Source organism: Idiotropiscis lumnitzeri, chromosome 11 (genome assembly GCF_059441095.1).
Source record: "Idiotropiscis lumnitzeri isolate Australia: NSW breed Sydney's pygmy pipehorse chromosome 11, RoL_Ilum_1.0, whole genome shotgun sequence".
Taxonomy (NCBI): Eukaryota; Metazoa; Chordata; class Actinopteri; order Syngnathiformes; family Syngnathidae; genus Idiotropiscis; species Idiotropiscis lumnitzeri.
Genome location: NC_142401.1, coordinates 16,401,932 through 16,426,515, shown reverse-complemented (window position 1 = coordinate 16,426,515; position 24,584 = coordinate 16,401,932). Strand labels below are relative to the sequence as shown.

The window sequence follows — 24,584 nt, the reverse complement described above, 5'->3', positions numbered from 1 at the left end:
GAAGATTTCTTTCGGGTTAATTAGAGTACAATGTTGATTGGTACGTTAACCACTCAAGTTGGACCGAATTGCACTTGATATAAGTTCTCCAGCAGTCTTCGTGTATTCCCACAAGGCTGCAAGCTCTTCAGTGTCAATCAAGTGAGCAAGTGTGCAGCCACTTGTCCGGCAAACACAAACGGTCGCCTGTATCAAGCTTCCTGGGAAGCCACAAGAGAGCGGAGCACTCTGGAGTTTGGGGAGGATGCGGGAGGGGGGGGGTGAGCGGGGGGGTCACCACACTGATGACAGCCATCGTGCAGTCTGTTGCTCATGAAGTCTGCGAGCTTGTCAACTCGAGTGAGGTTTACGTCACGGCGGCCACATTCCGTTTTTACCTGCACCAAGAGTGGAGATTGAAGCAATCAACGATCCATTTCTTTGGATGCAATTTGAAAAGGGACACTTTCATCAAGGGCGCAGACATTTTTCTTTCTCGGGCAGAAACAAATCTGGCCTTCCGCTAAACAAAATTGACAGAATTTTGATTGGCTGTTTGATGTGCAAATGCATTTGAACACTGTGAATGAGTTTTGACGTAAGAAACGTGTAGACAGCCAGTCAATGTTTTAAACATTCATTACTGTGTCGCTCGTCTTGATTAATGCAGTACTGATAATTCTAACCTGCATAGAAAATATGATTCAGGGGCCATGTGCAGTTCACACGTGTTTTAATAATGTGTCTGTGACAATCTTGCTTAAATTAACCTTTAATAAAAGGAAAATAAAGAATGAATGAATGACCACCGCAGAGCTATGTGGTGAAATGTAGCCTTCCTTTGTGGAGGCAACGTTTCATACACCCCACAATGTGCATGTGGCACCTGGCTACTTCACAGCATCTCAAAAGATATTTATCTGCTAGCAAATACTCATGTGTGCATTCAAGAAACCTCAATGCAGCTCTGCTTACCTTTTGGCTTTCATATGAGAGCAGAGGCGTCGCACCTTTGTGAGATGAGAGTGTCTCTACACGATAGTGTTAAGACATTGCCTTTGGTGTTATGGATGGTACCAACCAAGGAAGTGAAAGGTGGACCCAAGAACAAGTGGAGACATTAAAGGCAATGAGGAAGGAATTTTTGTGAGTGAAAGGAAGTGAGGCAAGGGTGTCCAGAGTCCTTTTGGACCAGAGGGTTGAGTCAGGGAGGGCAATCCAGAATCCAGAGAATGAAGGTTGCGGTGAGGCAGAGCTGGGGCGGGTAGGTAGGAAGCTGCTGCAAACACGAGAAAACAAAAGCACCGAGAATCAGGTTAGCATACTAGCCAAAACACATTCACTGGGAGCACAAATGTGGGCCGTAGTACCAAGACATGGGCAAGAATAATCTGGCGCCTGACCACTAGCTGCACCGATCTTAAATGGTGGTGATGATTCTGATTCTGATGAGCGACAGGTGTGCAGGAGCAGGAGCCTGAAGATGTAGGGGCGTGACCAGGAAGTGGGACGAAGAAAACCACAAATGGATATTTATCCATTCTAGATGCACTTGTCATGGGTTGGGAAATTTGGTGTGGGGGCAGTAGCCCCTCTTTTCACGTTTACCTAATTACAGTAAGGACGTTTACTTTATTGTTTAATTTTTATGGAGACCCAACTGCCGTATTTGTATCCAGTCAAATAAAAAGTACATTTTCCGGTATTCAACTCCTTTAAGATGTGAATGAGGCAGCGCACACATTGAGACGGATGATTCATCTCAGCTGCAAGGGGACGTAAGAGTGGCCACGCCATTTCGGGCCAAGATCAGACAGCCGAGTGATGCGGTGTGACGTCACGAGCGAGTGCAAGTGGAGTTTTGGACAACGTGGACGTCAGTGCATCGCTTTCAAGCCTGCAGGACACATGACTCATGCTCTCTTTTATGTCCATTGTCAGAATGCGCACAGATCTGTAGGGCTGACATTTTTTTGCTGATGTCAAACAGTTGAGCCTCGATTTCTAGTTCAGAGAAGTGCCAGAAACGCTATGCAGTTAGTATCAGTGAAAATAGAAGCATTTTCACTTCCTTGTGTGATTTTTACTCCTCTGCAGAGTGGAGCAGGAGTTTTATTTTATTCAGGGAGAGGCCAAATTAATTTCATAATAACTAATCATATCCAATGTGTATCTTCTTTTCCTTCCAGCTTGTCCTGTTAGTGCGTCATTTTTTTCCATCCAGGCCTATCTTCTGCATCCTCCTCTCCAACACCAACTGCCCTCATGTCTTCCCTTTCTACATCCATCAACCTTCTCCAAGGTCAGGGGTGGGCAAACTTTTTGATTGGGGGGCCACTATGGGTTCTAAAATTTGACAGAGGGGCCGGACCAGTAGCAGATGGATGGAGCGTTTTGCTAACCTCACCTCATCGGAGAAAAAAAAAAAAAATTAAATGAAAGTGAATAAAAGTATTACATCAATATATATGTCTTTGAAAAACTACAATATTTAGAAAATAACACATTAACAAGGTTTATTCATTTAATTTGGCAGGCCGGATTAAAACGTTCAACGGGCCGCATGTGGCCCCCGGGCCGTAGTTTGCCTGCCCTCGGTCATCCACTCTCTCTCTTGCCTGGCAGCGCCATTCTCATCACCCGTCTACCACTATATTCACGAGCTCTCCTCTGGTGTGTGTCCAAAACAAAGCGTAGGTCTGCTCTCTCTAACTTAGTGCCCAAAACATCTTACCTTGTCTGTCCTTCTGATAAGCTAAATTCTAGCTCTGTTGTCTCTTCAGCGACACTATCTCTAACCCAAATACCAACCTCATTATTGTCTTACATATTATATATTCCCCTTCATCCTAGCAGAGAGTCATTTATCACAAATACACTTTTCTCCAACCGTTCCAGTATTTGAAGACCACCACCCTAGAAATCGCTTCTCCCTTCAGCCTCACTTTTCCGCCTCCACCCCGCTCATACTTCTGCTAATCTTCATTCCTCTCCTTTCCACCGAAGCCTCCAACTTTCTAAATATTCCTCCACCTGCTTGATCCTTTCACTGAAGATTACAATGTCATCTGCAAACATCACGGTCCATGACGACTCAAGTCTAGCCTGATCTGTCAGCCTAACCTTCACTATTGAAAAGAGTAAAGGGCTTAGAGCTGATCCTTGATGCGGTCTCAACTACAACTTATCGACCTTTAGCTGATATTGTGAAGCTTAAATAAATTATTTTCTCGCCCACATGCGTGATATCTCATTCAAGCTCGGGTCTTGTACAGCTTAGTTATTTTTGATCATTTTGTTCAAAATGTTGTATATTCCAGGAGAATAATTGCATTCAAGGATCAGAGAGCGCTATCAGAACAGTCTTTGAATCTAAAACACAAAGTATCTGTTTTGTGATTTTACATTCCTTAATACTTTTACTCAAGCAAATATCTGAAAGATCATAGAAAAATGGGATTAATCGTGATCAGTAACAGAAAACTGTGATTAATTCATTTAAAATGTTTAATCACTTGACAGCAACAAACAAATTAATTTTGGCAAGTATTTGGGTGTCGTTGAAAAAAATCTTTATATGTTATGAAGATATTTTTGGGAGCCATTTTTCCTTTCAAAAACACATTCCCTTATTTTCTCTTTTTTGAATGCGATTTTCCATATTTGAAGAGGACAAAAGCAATGGCTCAGAATCGAACCATAAAAGCTTGAGATTGACGCCTGTCTGTGTTCCCATTAACCAACACAATAGGAGCTCATTTTAGCGGCTCCGCTTGAGCAATAATTGACAGTCACGAAGTGCACTCACGCCGTTTAAATCCTACGTTTGTGCACTCTGAAGCTGCGTCATATTTAAACCAACATATTAATTGAAGCTCACAGATTCATGCCTCAACATGTTGTTTTGGATTTATTTGATTTATTGCACGTTGAATTCACTTGAACTTTTAGCTTAGAGGTGACTCGTGTAAAATGTTGTCTTGTATTTTCCTTGTGAATTTATCACATTTAATCCCTTCAGGGGGGACCAGTGAAAACATCAAGAAACATAATGCAATGTGTTGCTGTTCTATATGTGTACTTTTCTCTTTATTACCAGGTGCGGGTCACTTCCTGTGGCGTTTGAGATAGCTGCCGTGATCTGTGGTGTGCTGTGTGAGATTATTGCTAAATGGCTGCTTATACACGAAGATGTGTTTTACTGGTGAAATAACCTTGAAAGAGATTGATCCAGGGTTTTTGATTGTTGTTGTTGAGTGGCTGAATTTTGGTTTCCTTTTTGTTTCCGGCGTAGTTGACGTACTATTAAATGTGGACATTTACAGAGTGGGGCAAGAACAAAAAACAATGTTCCGCCTTATAGTTGCAGATATTGAGGAGATAAACACCCCATGCCACGAAACCAGGATTAATTGGTGCACCTTAAAAATAGTAGCCTTCGATCAACTTATTAGATGTAGCGCCCAATTAATCAGCGGGTGCATCCAATTTAATTAATAAGCTTTTGCCCTTTTGAATTAAAAAAAATTTTGGCCGCAGTTGACTTAAAAAAATTTGAATACTCTAACCCACTCGCCTAAAATGCTATACCTGTAAAATATAGAATAAAATATAAAATAAACACCACTGGAGCAAGTTAGTTAGTTAGTTAGTTAGTAAACATTTTTGACTGGCGAATCCATTCAACCACATATTCACTACAACAAGAAACAAACGGACAAGAACACCAATTGAGAATGCGGCTAATGGACTGGCTAAAAAAATAACAAATAAACCAAATAGAAAAGCTGCAAAATGTCGTCATGTTACAAAGGAAAATTACATTTTGAACATGTTAAAATTTTGATGGCAACGAGAAAAACTGTCTGCGACCATTAAAACTGTTTGCAACCATCTTTGGAACATTTTGCCACCTCGAGCGACACTCGCAAACTTTGGCCGCTAAGTGAGCTATATGGGTTTTACGTGGGGAAAGTGAAAGGGATGGAGCATAGGCTCGATGGAACTGAAGGGAATGTGTGTCCCCTGTCCCAATGCCATTTGCACCCATGTGTATATACCGGGGGGAAGCAAAAGTGGGAATACAATTATAAAAAAAGAAAAAGAAAACGTGCTCAATAGTTATTGTTTATGATACAAACAAAATTAAAATACAGAAATAAAAATATCTTCTGCCCTGCAATTGGCTGGCAACCAGTCCAGGGTGTCCCCCGCCTACTGCCCGAAGATAGCTGGGATAGGCTCCAGCACCCTAGTGAGGAGAAGCGGTACAGAAGATGGTTGGATGGAAAAATATCTTCATCATATATAATGTCACTAATCTCACCAATGTGATACTGCTGTAAACCTCCTTTTGCAGCCCGTGAATATAATCTTTTTTTTTTATTATATACACTATTTACCTATTTGCATGTGCATGCTATGATTTGTTTTTGTTATTTGAATTGTGCGCAGTTTCGTTTCAAGTTATATCTCGGTTTCTATGTTTATGTGTGTTCGTTTAGTTTTTATTTCCAACTATTCTCGTCTGCCCAGTTCCTTGTGTCTCCCGCCACCTGTGCCTTGTCCAAGTGTACCTCGATGTCTCGTCAGTTTCCTGTATTTCCCTCGTTTCTTGTCCCTCGTCTTTTTCTATTCATCTGTGTTGCTGTCGTGTGTCAATATAATCCCGTCATGTTGTTTCTTTTTACGTGTTTTACCTCCAAAAAGGACAAATAAATATTTGATGCCTAGTTATCCTGAGAACATCAATCTGATGACATTTTCTTTTGTCCTCACGTCCACGTTTGAGTTACCACAGCTTGGGGAACACTTCATCCACCTCATCTGATGACATTGTGATAAGCATGCTTGTGGTCGCCTGTCAGGTCACCTTGCATGCCCCGCCCTTCTTTAATTGCGTGCTAGTCAGGAATTCTTATTGTCTGCGCTCGACGGCATTTAATCCAATTGATTATCTGGAGTGTTGGGGGGCACCTTACGAGGGTCAAGGACTCACTCAATTGTATGTTTTTGTACATGCGCCTCAAGAAATACAGCAGATGTCAGAGGTTTTTTATGGTCACTTATTGATAGGCAGAATTTGTGAGGCATGATTTTTGCCCCAATGACTTTTTTTTGAGTAAATAAAAAGGGGGTGTAATTTACTATAAATTCCACAAAGTGGTGGGGAAAAAACAAATGGAGAGGATAATAAATACAATAGAATTTTATTTATTTAACTGCTGGAGCTGTAACAAAGCACTTTGCATATGGTGTAATATAAATTAGCGAGAAGCAGGAACACCATGCCTCTAGAACGTACACAATAATGAACCCATGATACATAAATGTATTCACTAGTGAAATTATTCGGCACTCATAAATAGCATTCGCTAGAATGAGGAAAGAAGCAGAAACATATTTGTCACTTTCACTGATGTTTGTTCTCACGGTGCATTCAAGGACCGGCAAAAAAGCAGAACATCCCAGAAGTAGCGAAAGTACACTATCAATGAATTCAAATGAACAGTAATGCAAGGATTCCCCTAGATAGTGGCATGCTAACACTTTCGTTGCTTCTATTTTCAGCGAAATGCAGTGGATAGAAAAAAAAAAAAGAAAAACGGGAAATGGGCTAATTTGCACGTGCTAAATCATGAATATATATGCGTTAATTGTAATCTAGTCATAATACTGTCCTTGGTTTCCTTTAGACTTCACTGCAACACAAATTAGAGAAAGGCAAACGAATCTGAGAATGTGTCCAATTCTCAGTTTTTTCAATGAGATGTTTTTTCACCATTGGAGTTTGGCAATTGAAAGAATTCTACTTCTAGCTGAAAAAAAATTATATCGACATTCATGTAAATTGGAATCCCTCTTCAGTCTATTTTTATACACAAAACAATTATTTCAACATAAATAACAAAATGTTGTGAGTCTTTTGCCTAAAATGAGAACAAATCTTCAAGCAATGACAGCTACTTGGTCAATTTGACAAATAAAGACTCTTAATGGAGTACTGCAATGCATTATTAAGTGCATTTTTGAAAAGAGCAGAAACAGGAAATGACATTGGAGACATTTATGACCCTTGGCTTCCTCACTCACACTAGGAGACAGATTAATACGAATATGATATCGTCTCACCCTCACACTCCCCGACTCCCACTTCAAATCTGTCATTTCTTGATGACGTTTCCTCACGGAGATACGAAAGTTATCACGCTAACATTCAGGCAGGTGCGTGTGTGTGTGTGTGAGCGTGAGACAATGCCAGAGTGTGAGAAATGAGATACAAAAGGTGAGACACAGACAAATGCTCTTTGCTGAGTCGTATAAGTCTCCAGCTACTTCCAGACGTCATTGTTAAATATGACCACATTTCCGTGTTCGCATCAATGCAAAATGTCACTAGTGCCATTCTTCTTTTTTTGCAATAAATTTTAAAGCGTAAAAAAGATATTAAGTCCACGGTGACATAGGAGGATACGAAATGGGAATTTTTCATTGGGGCAAGTACGACAGTGGGACACCAAATCCCGTGGATGGGTCTCGCCGTAATATTAGGACAGAAAAGTGTGACAATGGTCATAGAATAAAGCTGTACTAGAATGAGAAAAAAACAATTTTAGACTCAAGTTTTAAAGCTATGCCACAAAAGTCAAGATATGACATACAGTAAATGGCTTAGAAAAAAAAAAATTTCCAAGAAAAAAAGTTAAGCCATAGACTTAAGCCATAATATATCCAAATAATATTGTGATGTTTCATGAGAGTAAAGTACTGCTAGATGGGCAAAGCTGTATATTTATGAAAAAATAACGGTGAAATATAGAATAAATCAATAGTATTGTAAAAATATAAACAGTCAAGGGGTAAAGGTTATAAAACAAAAAACATTGTTATGGGAAATAATCGGAACATGAAAAAAAAGTAGTATTACAACCAAAATGTCGTCATGTTACAAAAAAGTTCAAAGTTGTAATGTTTTGTGAATGAGTCTCAATGTGACAATAACAGTCACAATCCTATGGCAATAAAGTCGCAATATTATGAACAAAGGAGCCTGATGATTAAGTCGCAACATAATAATAATATTGTTATATTTTTGAGGAAAAACATCCTGCGCTCAAAAAGAAAATTGTCCACCATTGTATCTGACATGGTTAAAAAAAAAAAAAAATTAGTTTGACAGATTCAGAGGTTTTATTTTGAGATTGCTGGATAATGTCACCTTTTAACTAAAATATCCTGTAAAATCTTTTTCTGGTTTTGACTGAGGATGCAAGACCCCCCTGTGGTGAGCTCGGCATGCAGTCCTTATTGTCAGTCTAGCCCATGATGGGCTTTAATGCACTGAGTTTCTATTTCGCAGCCATGTGAGAGTGTGCACACTTTTCTGGAGATTACCCCGACATTCACGCTGAGGCGCATGCGGGACGTCACGCACCGGACGAGTAAGAAGCCAGGCAGCAAATTTTGCTCGGCGTAATGGAAAAATCTAAATCGTCTCGTCTGGGATATGAAAGTAATGCGCTACGTGACATTTAAGGATAAAGGTATAATAACTTGTGCTCGCTTCGCTGTGTTTTTCTCAATTCAGGAGGTAAACGGCAATTTTTTATTTTCAGTATTTATTTATTTTTTTGGTTTTGTCGTTTTCTAAAAGGTTTAATAGAGCCTGCAGCTTAATTGCAGAAGTGGAGGCAATAGAAGTGGCTACAACTGAAAAAGAAAAAAGTAATAAAACTGGAGAAAAAGCATAATCAATTTCTTTTTTATTCATGTCAAAACATGGCATTCTGACTAATATTACATTGGCGGAATATGAGTTAAGCAAACGCAATATCAATCAAAATGCCATGTTTAGTCAAGTTAAGGTGCATAGAACATTTTATTGCACGGAATTTTGGGGTTGACTTCCCTTTTAAGGCAGGGGGGTGAATTTCATGTTTCTGGGTTCAAAGGCAGTGGATGATATAATTGAGAGGGTCGAAATTGAGTAGCTTGCTATTGCTTTGTAAATACTAGTCAGTTTTGCTGCATGGAGGAAAAAGACATGACTTGTCTCTGGTTTTGTCATTCATCGCCTCTCCACAATTAGTTATGAGCAGATGTCAATGCTACGCTGCAATGGTGAAGTTGCCCTACTTCTCCGCACTGAAATAGTAAAACTTTGCTTTCATAATAGTCTGACTTAGTTTTTTTCTCTACATGAGGACTTTATTCTGGTACGTGTACGACTTTAGAGTATTATATTATGTTTTTTTTTGTTTGTTTGTTTTTTAGTGGTATTACTTTTTTTTCTTCTATTCATAACAGCTTTCAGTTTTGGAATAAGATGACCTTTTTTTTCTCGGAACAATATAACTTTATTTTCATGATTTCACCACTCATAATACTTGTAATATTACAAATTTTGTTTTTATTCACTTTCTCATGACAATATGGGCACTATTTTCAAACCGCGAGCAAGTCTAGCTAAAAGCATAGTCAAACTGTGCGCATGACTGGAGTTTTCCTTCTTTTGATATTTTGCTGAATTGAAACATAGTCCCACACACAAACACACACTCGCATTGCAACTTTTTGTTATAACTCAATGAATTTTTTTTCAAATCCGATGACATTAGTCACAGTGTTTTTTTTTTAATTTTTTTGTTTTTTCCTTTATTCCACAAAGCTGTGATGATTGCGACCAAATGAAGTAGAACCATTAAAGCATGATAAATGAATGAGTGGATAGGTGGGCAGGGAAAGATAAATAAATGGACGCAGCAGCATCTCGGATCCTGTATAAGCTGCTGTTCCCTTGCAGCTAATTTAGATTAAACGTCATCCTTTCCCACCTTACTTTTTACCGGACAAGAGCTTGTTTACACCATCCATCATTGCAAAAAAAAAAAAAAAAAACACATGGAAGGTCCCCCTGCTCGCTCTCTCCTGTGCTGAATGGCAGTTTCTCAGAACTTGATGACCCACATCGCCCGCCCTCTCATCTGTCTGCTGACTTTGAAGCATGCGTGCTTCACAGTGGGTTGCGCGTATACTCTGGTGATCTTCAATCTAGCCCATGAGGGCTGAATGCTGCCTTGCTAGAGTTCATTCACAGTGGACAATGGGGCTTTTTTTTCCCTGCATGATTCGGTAGAATGCATGCATTGATCGCATGTGGCACATTTTAATTCAGATCACTGACGTTACATTGTAGTCAGGTAATACCGGTGGGATTAATGTAGATTTGTTTCTGTTAATAGATAATATTATTTTTTTGTTTTCATGATTCATTAGCCAATTCAATAATTGTTTGTTGTATCAGTGCTGTATGGTGTCAGTGAACTCAGCTCACTCCACAACATGCAGTAATTGGCAGATAGCGAACAATTGTTCAAAAAAGAGGCCTTTAGCATTTTAATTCCACTCCCAGTATACAGTTTCCTGTCTAAGAGAAAACCATTTTGTGTATTTCAAACAGCTACATAGCTTAGCTTTCAGACAGTCCGTTTAGATTAATGCTCGCAAACAATGCCAAGCGCCATTGATTGGCTAACAAATAGCATTTTTTTGGGTGGTTTTATAACTTTTTAAGCAACTGCAACCTGACAACAGGTGCAACACATATTGATGGAAGATATAACAATATTCACCGACATATACTGCGTTCTTTAGCCTTTTTTAAGAATTATTATTATTACTGCAGCTTACTGGGTCCGTTGTGAAACAATTCTTTGTGAGTCTGCATTATCCTGCCTGCAATTGTCCAAGGCATACCAGAAGGAGCAGCACAATGTCCATTAAATGGAAGCAAAATTATGGCATTAACTGATTATTTCTTCACATTCACTTCAATTGCTTTAAATATTATAGAATGTCTTTTTTCCTTTTAACATATTTAAAAGATTATGGTTGAGGCCTGAAAGAATAAATGGCTTTTCCATTGATTGCATCTTAGGATGTTTCAGAAAGCCAAAAATCAAGAATTGGTGAGTTTTTAGGAAATTATACTGCACAAAGGTTAAGAATTTTGGTTAATTTTTAAAAGCTGTGTTCAACTGGGGTGTTGTGTGTTAGATTTATATGTTGTGTTTTTGTTGACTGAGGACACACATGACAGACCTTTCGGTCTTCAGGTGGTCAGGAGCGATTATGTCCATTAGATTAGACATCTCGGCATCGCTCTCATGCGGATAAATCAAAGCGAGTCCGTCTGCAGAATCATTAATCCCGGGATGTGGCCCCTAGGGATGCTCCTCTTCTCTTCTTCAACTCAGTAGTGGTTACATGAAATAATAAGCCTTCCCCAACCCTGTTGCCACGACTCTTCTTTATTCCTCCTAATGGGCTTCGCTGCGGATTGCCTTTCCCTCAGGAGGACTTGTGTGCCCTGCTGGCTTTTTTATTTGCTGCCTCCCCCCCCTTTAAAACGATTGTGTGAGCTTTTTTTTTTTTCCCACCCTCCTCTCTATATTCACTCTGCATTGCTCCGAGGGCACAATCGCAGAATCTCCTATTATAATGCCTCCATCCTGCAGTGTTGGTGTGCCGCAGCTCGCCCCTCTAAATAGGCTGTGAGAAAACAGATAAAATGGGAATAAAAGTCATTCAGGACACATTTATACCAATATTCACACTTGTGTCTTTTGCCTTTTACCAGTTTCAACACGCCCCTATGGAGAGTGCGCAAGGCCACCATTCATCTTGTTTTATGGATCATACAGGTCATGTTGACGTTGAAAGTAAAAAAAGAACGTAGCAGCAATTATAATAACCCTGATCAACGCATTTTACTCATATTTTTTTCAATCAGAGACGCCAGTATTTTTTTTCAACACACCGGGAAGTCATAACCGGCGACCAATCGGAAATGTAAAATTCATTCTTGCTTTTTTAAACCACAATGGCTGAAGGAGGGAAAAGTGTGGCTTTAACAGCAGATATATACATTTTCAAGACGGACCTTTCAAGAGAAGCTAGGTCGCCCCTTTTTGTCAAATCTAATTGCATATAATGCTCCTGACTATTGTTGCTTTTGTTTGTACAGATGATATAATAATCATTCATTTACATTTTGCCATTCATATCTATAGAATTTATTATGCATCTATAGTTGCACAGCTACCTACAAACCCTTTATGCTACATATCTTAATCGCAACACATTCAGTCGTTGGCAGTGAATGCGGGTTTCCTCTGTGAGCGTGCAACATACGCACGACACGAGATAGCCTAATGGGCACAGTCATGACCGTGAAAACGGAGATACAGTATTGACACGCGTCATCTCGTCTCGCCCCCGCACACGCCGCTGTGAAGTCATCGTTGTGCACGTCCATCCGCAGCGTGGGAGGATCATAAGTACTTCCTGGCTCGTCATTCCTCAAAGCATCTCCATTAGTTTGCTCTTGTTCCCATGAGCCACCTCGTCACTGTAATGAATTTTTATCAACTGTGCCAAGCAGGCTATGTTCTCAAGGGCGTGGGTTTGTCTGAGTTGTCTTTAATGGGCAGACTTCTAAAGAGATTCTTGCAACAGTTTGGTTAGAATCCCTACACAAAGATACCACCTATGATGAGATTAATGCAGATTATTTATATGCTGGTGTGTCAGGTATGATCGCCGGTGGGCGAGGAGGAGGTGGACCCAGAGGGGCGAGGAAGCAGGGAAAGGGTAAACTAAGGGAGTTTATTAAATAAATCTAACGAGGACAAATATGGCGTGGACAAACAAACGTGGCAGGGTGCAAAATGACTATGACGAACTAAACTTGACTAAACAGAACAAAAACCGAGGAACGAAGACAGTGACAAAAACTAGGGACAAGAGCGGGAGCAAGAGCGGGAGCGAAGCGAGAACATGAGCGTGAACGAGATCAGGGAGCGGTCGTGACAGTCCAAATGAAGCAGCAGGAGTAATGTTCCGACAATGGGTTGTCGGAGTGAGGTGTTTAAATAGTCCAGTCAATAGGGGAGCAGATGGGAATCAGGTGTGTTGATGATAACGGGGAACAGGTGCGTGGCTGGTGAGACAGAGTGCTGGGGGGAAACGCCCTACTCAGCTGACAAACATAAACAAAAGTGCACATGGTAGGAAAGTGACAAAAACAATAACAAAAGCACATGCAGACGAAAACAATGACAAAAACCCCTGTCATGCCCGACGCGGATCATGACAGTACCCCCCCCTCAAGGGACGGATTCCAGACGTCCCACAAAAAGAAAACCATGTCCAAAAACGAGGGTGGGCGGCAGGGGTCGAGCGGTGGGTCAACGACCCGTGATCGAAACCGGTCTGGCGGATGTCCGGGAGGCCAGACCAGCGAGTCCTTTCGTGGCCATTCAGGCGGCCGTCCGGGTGGCCGAACCCGCAAGTCCAGTCGTGGCCATTCGGGCGGGCGTCCGGGAGGCCAAACCAGGGAGTCCGACTGTGGCCATTCAGGCGGGCGTCCGGGAGGCCCAGATCGCCACATCGAGTGCGCCGCCGGGGCTGAGACGAGAAGCGGCGGTGGGTCGAGGGGCTCAGCCGAGGCAGAGGCTTGGAGCGGCGGCGGACCGGACGCAGCCGAGACAGGAACTTGGAGCGACGGCTGGTCGTCCAGCCCCGCCGAGTCAGGAACGTGGAGCGGCGGCGGGTCGTCGAATCCCGCCGAGGCAGGAACGTGGAGCGGCGGCTGGTCCTCGAGCCCCGCCGAGACAGGAACGTGGAGCGGCGGCTGGTCCTCGAGCCCCGCCGAGACAGGAACGTGGAGCGGCGGCTGGTCCTCGAGCCCCGCCGAGACAGGAACGTGGAGCGGCGGCTGGTCCTCGAGCCCCGCCGAGACAGGAACGTGGAGCGGCGGCTGGTCCTCGAGCCCCGCCGAGACAGGAACGTGGAGCGGCGGCTGGTCCTCGAGCCCCGCCGAGACAGGAACGTGGAGCGGCGGCTGGTCCTCGAACCCCGCCGAGACAGGAACGTGGAGCGGCGGTGGACCGTCGGACGCCGCCGAGGCCGTGACGAGAAGCGGCGGCGCATCGTCGGACGCCGCCGAGGCCGTGACGAGAAGCGGCGGCGCATCGTCGAAGGCCGCTGAGGCAGAGTTGAGAGGCGGCGGCGTGTCGTCGTCCACCACCGAGGCAGGAGCCAGGAGCGACCGTGGGTCGTCGAGCGCTGCCGGGTCAGGCCCTTGCAACGGGCGCAGGACAGGCGCCGTCGGATCCTTGACCGGAAGCGGACGCGGGACAGGCTCCGCCGGAACGTGAGCTTGGGGCGGACGCACAACGTGCTCCGCCGGAACGTGAGCTTGGGGCGGACGCACAACGTGCTCCGCCGGAACGTGAGCTTGGGGCGGACGCACAACGTGCTCCGCCGGAACGTGAGCCTGGGGCGGACGCACAACGTGCTCCGCCGGAACGTGAACCTGGGGCGGACGCACAACGTGCTCCGCCCGAACGTGAACCTGGGGCGGACGCACAACGTGCTCCGCCCGAACGTGAACCTGGGACGGACGCACAACGTGCTCCGCCTGAACGTGAACCTGGGACGGACGCACAACGTGCTCCGCCTGAACGTGAACCTGGGACGGACGCACAACGTGCTCCGCCTGAACGTGAACCTGGGACGGACGCACAACGTGCTCCGCCTGAACGTGAACCTGGGACGGACGCACAACGTGCTCCGCCTGAACGTGAACCTGGGACGGACGCACAACGTGCTCCGCCTGAACGTGAACCTGGGACGGACGCACAACGTGCTCCGCCTGAACGTGAACCTGGGACGGACGCACAACGTGCTCCGCCTGAACGTGAACCTGGGACGGACGCACAACGTGCTCCGCCTGAACGTGAACCTGGGACGGACGCACAACGTGCTCCGCCTGAACGTGAACCTGGGACGGGCACACAACGTGCTCCGCCGGGACATGGACTGGGGACGGACGCACAACGTGCTCCGCCGGGACATGGACTTGGGGCAGACGCGGAACGTACTCCGCCGGGACATGGACTTGGGGCAGACGCGGAACGTACTCCGCCGCAACATGGACTTGGGGTGGACGCAGGACGCGCACCACCGGAACATGGACTTGGGGCGAACGCACGACGTGCACCGCCGGAACATAAACTTGGGGCGGACGCGGAACGTGCTCCGCCGCCACATGGACTTGGGCCATCGGCAGGGCGCCGGAACGGGGCTCAGCAGCTGACGAGGAGCCGAGACGGGGCTCAGCAGCTGACGAGGAGCCTGAACGGGGCTCAGCAGCTGGCGGGGAGCCTGAACGGGGCTCAGCAGCTGGCGGGGAGCCTGAACGGGGCTCAGCAGCGGACGGGGAGCCTGAACGGGGCTCAGCAGCTGACGGGGAGCCTGAGTGGGACTCTGGAGGCTGCAGCGGACGAGGAACCGGCACGGGGGGCTGCCGCTGACGAGGAGCCGGCACAGGAGGCTGCCGCTGACGAGGAGCCGGCACAGGAGGCTGCCGCTGACGAGGAGCCGGCACAGGAGGCTGCCGCGAACGGGGAGCCGGCACTGGAGGCTGCAGCTGACGAGGAGCCGGCGCTGGAGGCTGCAGCTGACGAGGAGCCGGCACTGGAGGCTGCAGCGGACGAGGAGCCGGCACTGGAGGCTGCAGCGGACGAGGAGCCGGCACTGGAGGCTGCAGCGGACGAGGAGCCGGCACTGGAGGCTGCAGCGGACGAGGAGCCGGCACTGGAGGCTGCAGCGGACGAGGAGCCGGCACTGGAGGCTGCAGCGGACGAGGAGCCGGCACTGGAGGCTGCAGCGGACGAGGAGCCGGCACTGGAGGCTGCAGCGGACGTGGGGGCGGCATGGTCTGTGCATCTGACGTGGAGGCTGCAGCTGGCCGGGCGCAGCAGCCGGGCCGGGCGCAGCTGAGACGGGGGAACTGATCCCTATCAGCCTGCCGCCATAGGGAACCAGGGGAACGGGAGACACGAGGTACCGAGGCTACAGGTGCTGGTGAACGTGAGCTATGATGCGCAAGGGGGACGTGACAAGGTGCGGAAAGCGACTGTGGACGTGGTGAACGACGTGGCCGTGATCTACGTGATTTGGGACGAGGTGAACGACGCGAGGTAACGTGGGAGGTGGTCTCAAAACGGTCAAAAGAAAAAGGTGACGGGAATTGTTCGGGGGGAGGAAAGTGACGGATCCCAATCTGTGTCATGCTGGGCATACAACTGGTCGTAAATGTATTCAAAGTCATCCTCGTGATCTGAGTCTACTAAAATGTGAGGTGGTGTAATGGCATTGCGCTCAAAATCTTCTTGGTAATCTGAATCTATAATAAAATGGGGAGGTATGACAGGTGGGTAATCCTTAACATTATCATGAAACGCAGGGGAGGAAACCGGTGGGGAACAAAAAATAGAACCTACGTGAAGGACGCGGGATTGGTCGGCAGGCTGAGGGGGGTAGTCCGAGCAGCGACGACGATGACGTCGCCGAGAGCTTCCCGCTGAGTCCTTTTCTGGTCGGAACATTCTGTCGGGTTCAGTCGCCGGTCGGCGAGGAGGAGGTGGACCCAGAGGTGCGAGGAAGCAGGGAAAAGGGTAAACTAAAGGGAATTTATTAAATTAATCAGTGAGGACAAATAACATGGCGTGGACAAACAAACGTGGCGGGTGCAAAATGACTATGACGAACTAAACTTGACTAAACAGAACAAAAACCGAGGAACGAAGACAGTGACAAAAACTAGGGACAAGAGCGGGAGCAAGAGCGGGAGCAAGAGCGGGAGCAAGAGCGGGAGCAAGAGCGGGAGCAAGAGCGGGAGCAAGAGCGGGAGCAAGAGCGGGAGCAAGAGCGGGAGCAAGAGCGGGAGCAAGAGCGGGAGCAAGAGCGTGAACGAGATCAGGGAGCGGTCGTGACAGTCCAAATGAAGCAGCAGGAGTAATGTTCCGACAATGGGTTGTCGGAGTGAGGTGTTTAAATAGTCCAGTCAATAGGGGAGCAGATGGGAATCAGGTGTGTTGATGATAACGGGGAACAGGTGCGTGGCTGGTGAGACAGAGTGCTGGGGGGAAACGCCCTACTCAGCTGACAAACATAAACAAAAGTGCACATGGTAGGAAAGTGACAAAAACAATAACAAAAGCACATGCAGACGAAAACAATGACAAAAACCCCTGTCATGCCCGACGCGGATCATGACATGGTGAAGGTTTGTCACACTTTCAGAAAGACTGCCCACAATGTAAAAGGATGATTTTCACCAAATTTTAGGATGGGTTCATTCATAGCCAAAGAGGACGAGATTACTTTTTGAAGCAGACAACAAATTCACCAAAAATGTATTTCTTTTCAGCATTGGGTTTGTTTTTCACTTCTCTCTCTTTGCTGTTGTCTCAATGGGATTACAAATCTATCACAGGACCAATTTTTATTTTGTTGAAAGATGTAAACGATGGCCAAAGGCGACACCAACATAACCTAAATTGAAAATTTTCTACATTGAGTTTGGTTGAGAGGAGTCTTGTACCTTGCTTGTCTCACTACAGTATTTAATCCACAGGAAATATAACCAAAGGTGATATTTTCTCGGAAGTCTGCGAAAGACATCAGGACTGGCCAGACCAAAATAATGAACACGATTTGACAAACATACCAAACATCAATTTATTTCTGCATTAGTTTTTTTTGGTAACGCCACAGCATAACTCAACAACCAGTGCGCTTATTTTCATCTAATTTACTGGAAGTGCTTTTCCATAGTCAAGGGCAGCATTGTTAAATTTGGACCTAGATTTCAGAACAATTTCATGAGTCGTATCCCAATGTCTATCTTTTCAGTTATACCAATGGTCACTTTTATAGAAAATGTGTGTCTAATATTCTGTTTGTTGTGGTTGTTGTTAAAACCTGGATAAACTGTCAGAGTCACAGATGTCGCAGTCCATTAGGAAGCCTCATTAATAAAGCCTAGCAGCCTTATTCGCATTCCACATCAGAAGTATTTAAATCACAACTGATGAAAGTCACAATTTTAAATTGAATTTCTTCCCACAGATGACGTTGAGAAGCCTGTCAAATCGGCTTGTAGAGAAGATCGTATTAAAAGATCACGGGCAGCTTTTGAAGCATAGCAGAAAAAAAAAACTGAAAAATTCAAATAAGCCCCGCAGAAAGTTTGACAAAGACGGCAATGCAAACAGCGCCGACCGGCAGCGTGTTGTCCTTGCTAACTCGTTGGCACTCGGGCCCGTGCGCGCACGCCTCTTAAATATTTAACGAGTCCAGCTTGGCCGATTCCCTGCGGGCAAAAACTGTAACAGTACGCCATTGGCTCAAGCGAAGCCTTAAAGACACTTAAGACGTAGCTTTGCTGCAGTTCTGGAAGATTAATATGCCGCTGTAGCCCTCTGAATGGCTACTTTGCAGGCAAACTGTACCATATGCAAATATGCCGTGCATGGAGCAGGTGCTTGAACATCGTAGTGAGTATAGCACACGATGGGCAAAGTATGACCCACGGGTAGGTACGTACTGTATATGGTCCACTCTGTTCTTTCATTCGCCACACAGAGTTTACATGATCAAGATTCGGGTATTATTTGTTACCTAAATGTACGATTACTTTCCAAAGAAGAGCTTGGTGATCATATAATCGAGAAACGTGATATTAGAGTGACAAGCTGGGAGCGTATTAACTCAATCAGATGCAGCGAAAATGTGCGTGACAGCAGATAATCAGTCCAGCTTTTCCTTCTCTACTTTGGTTTGCAAATAGAAGAAGTAAACAGAAAGTAATTGTAAGATGTAGACAATGACCGAGAATGCAGCTGATGGGCAACAGTACGACGTGACATTATCTCCCGAAGATGACGCAATTCTAATGAGAAGTTCCTCACAATCGCTTGTGTGGCGGTATATCCAAAGTGACGTGGAGTAATTGAAGCTGTCGCATGTAAGGGACGTCCTCAAAAACAGGTTGAATCATTAGAGCAAGCACAACCCAAGTGGAGATGAGGAAAGCATGAAAATGCAAGCAGATTTTTTTGTACAGCCTGCCCAAATAGCATTAGCAGTTTGGTCGCTATTTATTAGCCGTGCAGCTACCAATAGCGTCATTTTTTGATCATGCACATTTGCGAGTCGCTGTGATGTTAACGCCATATGTAGGACCATAACTTTAAAATTATTCCGTATTTAATACATGAAATTTGACACTTTTATTTAATTATTTAATGGCATATTTATTTATTTATCAGATTTATTTAATTCCATATCTAATGAATGAATAATACAATTAATTAATTAATGACCATTTTAATTAAACATTTCATGGTGCTTTTATTTATTTAATTTATTTTTTTTCTTTCAGTCCTCCATAATAAAGTACCCACAATGAACTTGGAAAGGTCGTTCGCATCAATGGTCACTCGTCTGGTTAATATAGACCACAATGCATTGCGAGCAAGAAAACAACAAGGTACAAGGCCGAATATCAAAGCATACATCACAGAAATAATTAATTTACATTTTTTATTTCATTTAATATGTGTACAGCAAAGGGAAAAAAATTAAGTTTAAAATAAATATAAAATATATATTTCTTAATAATTAATAGTCAGAGATCGTAATACGCCGGTGCACCATGACAGGTACAGTGGTCATGTGACATGCGACGAGAAGCAAGTAATTAGTTGGTTTTCCGAATAGCCTAACAGAATGAGCGAACCTATACAGGAAGCGAGTTCTGTTCCTACGCTGATGATGTAACCTGAATTTCCATGTAAATCACATTTTACCCTTTAACACTCCCTAAATCTCAAAATAACTATCCAAATACATGTTTTATGCGTCATAGTGATCAAATGGAATAATTTAAAATAAAAAATAAAAAACAAACGTCTTAGCATTTGTGGGGTGATGATATTTACGTTATTGCCCTGCATAGAAAAACTGGCTGAATTATTACTATCACCATAAATACTCACTTTACGCTTCATGTTTCTAGCAGAATTAAATTAAAGTCAAATATAAAGTCAATACTGTTACTGTTAGTCAAAACAATTTTGTAGATTCAATCTTCTAGCTGCCAGCTCCCTCATTCCATTTTTAGTAACTCTGTTATTTTTTGTTGTTCTACATTTTGTTAAACTGTTGAGTAAAAAAATAATAATAATAATAATATTTTTATGTTCATTAGCATTTTCATTTTGTTTTAAAAATGTACTTCAATTGGTAATAACATGTCGATGTACTGTCTGGTAGCTTGTTTTTTAGGCCAAATGCATTACAACTACAACAAGTTTCAAGCAATGTAAAGTTGGAATAATGATCCGATTTTTTTTTTTTTTTTAAGAGAACTAGCCCATGTTAACAAGTCCTCTCGCTGTGGACGGAACTTGTTAGTGTAAAGTCTAATGTGGTTATGAGGCGCGGCTTCAGGGGGGTTACTGAACCTCATTTCACAGTGCTCAGACACTCATTAGCGCACCCCTCCATCGCCCGCCTCCCTCCATCGCCAGTCAGGCTCGCCAAAGTCAAGGCTGAGGAGCACTTTAACCCTGCAGACGAAGACTAATTACACCACGACTGCCCTTTCACATTCACTCGAGTAAAACACCACAATTTCACATTTTTAAGGTACACTTTCTACAGCAACAAGAAATGATGTTATGGTAACAGAAGAAAGATGACATTTTGGTTTCATTATCAGCAACGTACCCGAAGGCGGGATGAAAGACAGTGGAATGACTTTGCTCCTTGGCTCTCATTTACAAGACTTTGTGTAGTTTCATCACATTACATTTGTAGATGACTTCTAATCCTAAAAGATGAAACCATACAGCACGTTTAGAGTCAATATATGTCAATTCAAAAAGGGTTGAACTCAAGCCAACCTGAAGGAGTGTTTTATGCTCAAAAGATCTACTCGATCAGTGACTGGATCATTGAAGGGCAGTGGCCCCTCCAAAAAGAAATAATCCCTTTGACATTACTTCTGAAGAAAATTTGAGCAGCGAGCATATGTTCCCATCATGTCATACTACACCAGTGCTTCTCAATTATTTTCTGACACACCCCCCCTATAAAGAAGAAAACAATTCACGCCACCCCCCGCCACCAATTATTTCACATTTCATACTAGTGTACATTTTCTTTGTATATACATGTTAGATTATGTCAATAAAATGTTCCTTAGCAAAGCTAAATTAGTTAGAAATATAATTTTGAGAACTATTATTGTGAGGATCTGGAAACTCAGGACTCTGTGGTGCAAATATTGATGAGATGATAAATATTTACTATACGTTTGACATCGAACCTCTTCGTCGTGATGACGTCATCTGTTTCCGTGTTCCGGTCTGAGAGTGTCTGCTAAATTGCGAATGTAGCGTTTCGATACGTAATGGTTGCAATTCAACATTTGTGTTCATAGCTGCTGGCTCAGCGCCCAAACGGGTTCGAGTCAGACTTCTGTTAAAAGTCGAGCGTACATCGAAGCACTTATTACTCTGTAATTCATTTTAGCGATTAGCACGCTTAGCGCCTCCTCATTCGCCTCCTCTTTTAAAACGCTACCTGTTAGTGGGGTCGTTTATTCGTCATCCCACAGCTCGTTGCTGCTGCTGTGCACAGACTTAGATATGGTACAAATAAAGCTCATACTGCTGCGGCGCAAGATAGCTTGGCGGCTAGTATTCAAGTAGCGGCAAAAAAAATTACGAGCGACAGGACGACGCTTTTTTTTTTTTTTTTAAATCAGTACTGCGGCTTTGACGATCTCAAAATCGCGTTGTCTGAGATTGCAATTTTTGGTCCCAAAACCATACATCGTTCAGCCGTACTACGTTTCCCAGGTTAACACGCGGCCCCCCCAGGATCGGTGCGCCCCACTATGTGAGAAGCACTGCACTACACAAGGACTTCCTGCACTCTATGGTAACATTTGATATAATAACCAAACATGCATAAAATGTTTTCTCAGTCATTTGTGGTCAAGTTAATTTAACATTGGTAAATCAGAAATGGAGAGCAATAAGCATTTTAAGGAGATTTAATTTCCATCATTGTATCATTTTCCTGACAAAACAAATAACATCTTGGATTCTACACAGGTGAGATCTTCCTAGAAATTGTTACAATGTTCAAAACTACTTTGTATTTCAAATTATCTAAAGTTCCATACAGTGACAAAAAAAGCAAGGATTTGTGGCAAACCTGAAAAAAATAAAATAAATCTACTGCCCAACGAACGGTGATGTCTAAAAAGGCAGTTGTCGCAAATTTTTATTCATTTATACTGTTCCAGTTAAAAACAAAAGCAAATAAGAACAACAGAGTGAGGAAGAGGCCTTGACAAACTATAGGATGCATTCGGAACCGGCTTCTCGCCTTGTGGGCAAGTTCCTTGGAGATCACGCGCATCGAGGCCAATTTTGTAACACAGAGTGACTTGACGATTGGAAAGTGAAAGACAAATGATCCAGTCACACTTAATCAATGTCAAGATCAATTCGTAAGGGAATGGGAGGACCTTGGTGTTGTGGGACACATTCCTGAAATACGTCCTCTAAAGCTTGTGATTTGATTTATGACCCAAGTCTGGCCGGAGTCCAGTCGCACCTAATAGAAGAACAAAAAAGGTTGACTGGGGAGTCACGGGGGTGTCCAGCCATTTGCAAAGTGGGATAGAGGAGAATCAATGAACCAGAGTGTCTGATAACAGGTTTCGAGTAAGATCGTAGCAAAGGCTGGAGCGCTTGGACTAACAAAGAAGCAGAACAAAGGGGAAGTAAACAAAGTGATGTAAAAGTTATTTTAAAGATGTTGCCTCTTGATGTGACATAGAATAGTCAGCTTTGCTGATATGTACCCGTACAATAAATTTAAGGATATATTGTCCAGCATGCTGACGAGCAAACGTGTCAATGGTCATCTTGTGTGTCTTTACACTTTAGAGCAGGAGTCTTTAATCCGCTGTCCTGGATGTTTTCCATCTATCCCTGTAACAACACATCTGATTAAAAAGTTACGGGTTTGACTGTGATTTGCTCCCAAGCCTTCACAACTCTGAGTCATTGAGATGTTGAATGGAAAACCTAAGGTGGCCTGTACCTGTGCCTTCTTGAGCAAGGATTTGGTTAAAGACGCCAGATTTCAGCCCACTGTGTCGCAGTGGCTTTGTTTTCTTCATGACTAAGATCCCAATTAACTAAAGATCATTAACAAGTTCTTGCTGTGTAGTTGCTCCCTTACCTTTATCAGATGGCACTCCAGACCAACAAATGATGGTCTTTGTTGTGGATGGCGATGCAAAGGCACCGGTGCACCTGATAGATAATTTGTTGACAAAAAGGCATAAAACAGGTGCATCTTAAAGTCTTCTAAACCAAGTTTGTGAATTTGGTAGACTGCATTATGCATATTTTATTGTATGACCTTGGTTCAAACTGGCAATTTGGTGACCAAAATTAGACTTCTTCAAGTCCCTTAAAAGCTGGTCAAACTTGTGGTGCATGTGGCGTAACAGAATTTTTGTGGATTTAAATGAAGTGGGTTTGTATTCAATCAGCATTTCTTAAATGTATTCATGACCCAAACCATTCAGGGATTTATAGACCAGTAGCAGAATTTAAAATCTATTCAACAGCTAATTGGGAACCAGTGTAAAGTCTTTAAGACTGGAGTAATATGTTGTGATCTCTTTGCTCTGGTCAGAGCTCGAGTTGCAGTTGTTTGATGCTCTTTTGTGGGAGTCCAGTGAAAAAAAAACATCACAATAATCAAGTCTACTGGAGATACAAGCACGGATACGTTTCTCCTAGTCTGCTTGGAGCATGCAACACTTGAGTATGGATTTGTTTTTCAGCTGATAAAAGGGTGTTTTAGTGATTGATTTTATATGATTGGTGAAACTCAGGCCTGAGTCGATCAGGTGGAGGTACGCTGTTCAAATATTTATGAATGAAATACGTCTGACGTCCACCAGACCTGTCCCCAAAGCGCTAGATCGCTCTCACCAATCAAATACACCAAAATCGCTTTCGACCAATAGTCAACCCTGTGCTGTCTACTTAGATAAGGTCTGAGCAGGTGTAAGTTGAGATCAACTTTCTGCCACCACATTGTTACTCCTTCCAGGCACATCTCCAACGATACTCTTCTGCTGCGCCTGCATGCCCATCTCAATTGAAATTTGTCTACCAAATTGGCAAGCACCCGCAGTGAGCCATGCGCTGGCACAAGAATCAGGACACGCAAGCATTTGGGCCCCATCGCAGATGCGTTGTCTACAAAAAGAGAGTACCAAGAAGATTGGTACTGTAATGGTAATCTGTGAGAACCATTTTGCAGGGGATCAAGCCGTCACTCAATTAAATGCACAACTTTTATGCTGTTTTTCATGAATTTTTGTCTGGTATTCTGTCAATTAATATAGAATCATTAAACAACCATAAAAGGGAAACTTAATTCCTTCGTAAGTTATCAAAATAAGTATTTTCTCCACTGTAAAGACAAACACACGATTAACTGCTTGCATTTAGCAGACAATTTTGGTGATTCCAGTTCTTCGCCTTCTTGTCAACGACTGTCACTGCCCGAATCCTTCCCAACCTCACCGTATGATAATTTACAGTAATATTTTTTTTTTGTTTATGCAGTTTGACGTGACTCTTGATGTG

The 24,584-nt window shown here is 43.7% G+C and overlaps 1 protein-coding gene across 1 annotated transcript in view; it reads left to right on the top strand.

The window, feature by feature from the left end:
• Window positions 1–24,584, top strand: part of rap1gapb (RAP1 GTPase activating protein b) — a 106,460-nt gene that overhangs the window by 9,354 nt on the left and 72,522 nt on the right. The window lies entirely within an intron of this gene.